Here is a 5,963-nt window from a genome sequence, read left to right on the forward strand (position 1 = left end):
CAGGTAAATGTGTTCCCCCATGTGTTGTTAGTATAATGGACTGATCTATAGGTTAAACTTGTTCTACATAATAACAACAGTTAAATACATCACCAGCATCACTGTAGTGTTTTATAATTACACACACACACACAGTGATATACATGTGGGGAACCATTTTTTCCAGGTCTCCAGGTAAATGTGTTCCCCCCTGTGTTGTTAGTGTAATGGACTGATCTATAGGTTAAACTTGTTCTACATACTGTTTGTTAATTTTTAAATCACATGGATGCAGTTTGTGAAATTTAAATGAACGAGAGATCACCATGAATGAAACTATTCTTGAAAGTAAATGGTAGTGCAGCTGAGATGAGTAACCTTAAATAATAACAGACTACTTATTGTCCTGTACCATATAGTTTATTTGTATCTGCACCAAAACTTTATCTTGTGCGACAAAACGAGAATAAACAGACTAGTGTGTGAATAAGAGCATGTCTTGTATTAGGATTTATTTACAAAAAAATCTGACACGTTCATTATAGTTGATTGACAGCAAGGCTGAAGACAGCAGTGTGAAAACCTCTGACTTGCGGTGGAGCAATAAAACCTCTGACAGTAGTTCATTCAATACTTTAAAGTACGTATTTAATCACAAACTACCTAACATACAACATGAAATGTGAAAAGAACATACCGCTATAAATACATATTCCAAATAAACCGACGCTCAACGAAGCGACTGAAAAAAAAGTCATGATTTTTGCACATGCGCGTTAAAGGGGAAACAGGGGGAACTGAATTCCGGGAACACCGGTGTTACGGAGAATTCAGTTCCCCCTGTTTCCCCTTTAACGCGCATGTGCAAAAATCATGACGTTTTTTTCAGTCGCTTCGTTGAGCGTCGGTTTATTTGGAATATGTATTTATAGCGGTATGTTCTTTTCACATTTCATGTTGTATGTTAGGTAGTTTGTGATTAAATACATACTTTAAAGTATTGAATGAACTACTGTCAGAGGTTTTATTGCTCCACCGCAAGTCAGAGGTTTTCACACTGCTGTCTTCAGCCTTGCTGTCAATCAACTAGAATTAACGTGTCAGATTTATTTGTAAATAAATCCTAATACAGGACATGCTCTTATTCACACACTAGTTTAAGGTTATTCATCTCAGCTGCACTACCATTTACTTTCAAGAATAGTTTCATTCATGGTGATCTCTCTCGTTCATTTAAACTTCACAAACTGCATCCATGTGATTTTAAAATTAACAAACAGTATGTAGAACAAGTTTAACCTATAGATCAGTCCATTATACTAACAACACAGGGGGGAACACATTTACCTGGAGACCTGGGGAATATGGTTCCCCACATGTATATTACTGTGTGTGTAATTATAAAACACTACAGTGATGCTGGTGATGTTAACTGTTGTTATTATGTAGAACAAGTTTAACCTATAGATCAGTCCATTACACTAACAACACAGGGGGGAACACATTTACCTGGAGACCTGGGGAATATGGTTCCCCACATGTATATCACTGTGTGTGTAATTATAAAACTCTACAGTGATGCTGGTGATGTATTTAACTGTTGTTATTATGTAGAACAAGTTTAACCCATAGACCAGTCCATTATACTAACAACACAGGGGGGAACACATTTACCTGGAGAATATGGTTCCCCACATGTATATCACTGTGTGTGTAATTATAAAACACTACAGTGATGCTGGTGATGTATTTAACTGTTGTTATTATGTAGAACAAGTTTAACCTATAGATCAGTCCATTATACTAACAACACAGGGGGGAACACATTTACCTGGAGAATATGGTTCCCCACATGTATATCACTGTGTGTGTAATTATAAAATACTACAGTGATGCTGGTGATGTATTTCACTGTTGTTATTATGTAGAACAAGTTTAACCTATAGATCAGTCCATTATACTAACAACACAGGGGGTTAACACATTTACCTGGAGACCTGGAGAATATGGTTCCCCACATGTATATTACTGTGTGTGTAATTATAAAACACTACAGTGATGCTGGTGATGTATTTAACTGTTGTTATTATGTAGAACAAGTTTAACCTATAGACCAGTCCATTATACTAACAACACAGGGGGGAACACATTTACCTGGAGACCTGGAAAAAATGGTTCCCCACATGTATATCACTGTGTGTGTAATTATAAAACACTACAGTGATGCTGGTGATGTATTTAACTGTTGTTATTATGTAGAACAAGTTTAACCTATAGATCAGTCCATTATACTAACAACACAGGGGGGAACACATTTACCTGGAGACCTGGGGAATATGGTTCCCCACATGTATATCACTGTGTGTGTAATTATAAAATACTACAGTGATGCTGGTGATGTATTTAACTGTTGTTATTATGTAGAACAAGTTTAACCTATAGATCAGTCCATTATACTAACAACACAGGGGGTTAACACATTTACCTGGAGACCTGGAGAATATGGTTCCCCACATGTATATTACTGTGTGTGTAATTATAAAACACTACAGTGATGCTGGTGATGTATTTAACTGTTGTTATTATGTAGAACAAGTTTAACCTATAGACCAGTCCATTATACTAACAACACAGGGGGGAACACATTTACCTGGAGACCTGGAAAAAATGGTTCCCCACATGTATATCACTGTGTGTGTAATTATAAAACACTACAGTGATGCTGGTGATGTATTTAACTGTTGTTATTATGTAGAACAAGTTTAACCTATAGATCAGTCCATTATACTAACAACACAGGGGGGAACAGATTTACCTGGAGACCTGGGGAATATGGTTCCCCACATGTATATCACTGTGTGTGTAATTATAAAACACTACAGTGATGCTGGTGATGTATTTAACTGTTGTTATTATGTAGAACAAGTTTAACCTATAGATCAGTCCATTATACTAAAAACACAGGGGGGGAACCCATTTACCTGAAGACCTGGGGAATATGGTTCCCCACATGTATATCACTGTGTGTGTAATTATAAAACACTACAGTGATGCTGGTGATGTATTTAACTGTTGTTATTATGTAGAACAAGTTTAACCTATAGATCAGTCCATTATACTAAAAACACAGGGGGGAACACATTTACCTGAAGACCTGGAGAATATGGTTCCCCACATGTATATCACTGTGATGATTCTTTTTTTTTTTAATGCAAACTACAGGCACACACACATTTTAAGAACAAAATATCTGTATTAGAAATTAGTGTTAAACTAAATTATGCATATATTACAATTATGCAAATATATAATAAAGAAATCCACCTCAATGCAAATTAAAACTTAAATACATATTTATAGCTTAATAGAAATATATATATTTTTAAACGAAATAAAATAAAATCTGGGATGGTGCCCTGGGATTGACTAGCATCACATCCATAGTGCACTCCTGCCGTACGTCCAGTTTCCCCAGGAACAGTTCTGGATCCTCCACGGCCATGACCAGGATAAAGCAGTTACTAAACAGAAATGAATGATTAATTTACTATCTACTTTATAAATAAACTAAAAGAGCAACATAAAATAAAATACAGCAACAAGCAAACTTTTTAGAAATAACATCCCAGTTAACCTTGGTCTAATCTTCAGTACATGCCGGACAATGAAGGTCTTCCTCTACTGGTGGGTTGCCAACACATGACTGGTGGTACCAAAGAAATAGTAATAATGCCTTAATTTTATTGGCTTTTTCATTGCACCATGCTATTATATATGTATGTCCTTGACTTTCCCTCTGGGATTAATAAAGTGATCTATCTATTATAGCCTGTGATGGATGTGACAGATGGTACCACCAGTCATGTGTTGGCAACCCACCAGTAGAGGAAGACCTTCATTGTCTGGCATGTACTGAAGATTAGACCAAGGTTAACTGGGATGTTATTTCTAAAAAGTTTGCTTGTTGCTGTATTTTATTTTATGTTGCTCTTTTAGTTTATTTATAAAGTAGATAGTAAATTAATCATTCATTTCTGTTTAGTAACTGCTTTATCCTGGTCATGGCCGTGGAGGATCCAGAACTGTTCCTGGGGAAACTGGACGTACGGCAGGAGTGCACTATGGATGTGATGCTAGTCAATCCCAGGGCACCATCCCAGATTTTATTTTATTTCGTTTAAAAATATATATATTTCTATTAAGCTATAAATATGTATTTAAGTTTTAATTTGCATTGAGGTGGATTTCTTTATTATATATTTGCATAATTGTAATATATGCATAATTTAGTTTAACACTAATTTCTAATACAGATATTTTGTTCTTAAAATGTGTGTGTGCCTGTAGTTTGCATTAAAAAAAAAAAGAATCATCACAGTGATATACATGTGGGGAACCATATTCTCCAGGTCTTCAGGTAAATGTGTTCCCCCCTGTGTTGTTAGTGTAATGGACTGATCTATAGGTTAAACTTGTTCTACATAATAACAACAGTTAAATACATCACCAGCATCACTGTAGTGTTTTATAATTACACACACAGTGATATACATGTGGGGAACCATATTCCCCAGGTCTCCAGGTAAATGTGTTCCCCCCTGTGTTGTTAGTGTAATGGACTGATCTATAGGTTAAACTTGTTCTACATAATAACAACAGTTAAATACATCACCAGCATCACTGTAGTGTTTTATAATTACACACACAGTGATATACATGTGGGGAACCATATTCCCCAGGTCTCCAGGTAAATGTGTTCCCCCCTGTGTTGTTAGTGTAATGGACTGATCTATAGGTTAAACTTGTTCTACATAATAACAACAGTTAAATACATCACCAGCATCACTGTAGTGTTTTATAATTACACACACAGTGATATACATGTGGGGAACCATTTTTTCCAGGTCTCCAGGTAAATGTGTTCCCCCCTGTGTTGTTAGTGTAATGGACTGATCTATAGGTTAAACTTGTTCTACATAATAACAACAGTTAAATACATCACCAGCATCACTGTAGTATTTTATAATTACACACACAGTAATATACATGTGGGGAACCATATTCCCCAGGTCTCCAGGTAAATGTGTTCCCCCCTGTGTTGTTAGTATAATGGACTGATCTATAGGTTAAACTTGTTCTACATAATAACAACAGTTAAATACATCACCAGCATCACTGTAGTGTTTTATAATTACACACACAGTGATATACATGTGGGGAACCATATTCCCCAGGTCTCCAGGTAAATGTGTTCCCCCCTGTGTTGTTAGTGTAATGGACTGATCTATAGGTTAAACTTGTTCTACATAATAACAACAGTTAAATACATCACCAGCATCACTGTAGTGTTTTATAATTACACACACAGTGATATACATGTGGGGAACCATATTCTCCAGGTAAATGTGTTCCCCCCTGTGTTGTTAGTATAATGGACTGGTCTATGGGTTAAACTTGTTCTACATAATAACAACAGTGAAATACATCACCAGCATCACTGTAGTGTTTTATAATTACACACACAGTGATATACATGTGGGGAACCATATTCTCCAGGTAAATGTGTTCCCCCCTGTGTTGTTAGTGTAATGGATTGATCTATAGGTTAAACTTGTTCTACATAATAACAACAGTTAACATCACCAGCATCACTGTAGTGTTTTATAATTACACACACAGTAATATACATGTGGGGAACCATATTCCCCAGGTCTCCAGGTAAATGTGTTCCCCCCTGTGTTGTTAGTGTAATGGATTGATCTATAGGTTAAACTTGTTCTACATAATAACAACAGTTAACATCACCAGCATCACTGTAGTGTTTTATAATTACACACACAGTAATATACATGTGGGGAACCATATTCCCCAGGTCTCCAGGTAAATGTGTTCCCCCCTGTGTTGTTAGTATAATGGACTGATCTATAGGTTAAACTTGTTCTACATACTGTTTGTTAATTTTAAAATCACATGGATGCAGTTTG

The 5,963-nt window shown here is 36.0% G+C and overlaps 1 long non-coding RNA gene across 1 annotated transcript; it reads left to right on the forward strand.

Moving 5' to 3' along the window:
* Positions 1-802: 802 nt before the first annotated feature.
* Positions 803-4,280, forward strand: LOC134329380 (uncharacterized). Its single transcript, XR_010014866.1, has 3 exons — positions 803-913; positions 3,808-3,908; positions 4,022-4,280. It is a non-coding gene; the product is annotated as an uncharacterized LOC134329380 (long non-coding RNA).
* The last annotated feature ends 1,683 nt before the right edge of the window (positions 4,281-5,963 follow it).

This window comes from Trichomycterus rosablanca, chromosome 15 (assembly GCF_030014385.1).
Source record: "Trichomycterus rosablanca isolate fTriRos1 chromosome 15, fTriRos1.hap1, whole genome shotgun sequence".
Classification (NCBI taxonomy): Eukaryota; Metazoa; Chordata; class Actinopteri; order Siluriformes; family Trichomycteridae; genus Trichomycterus; species Trichomycterus rosablanca.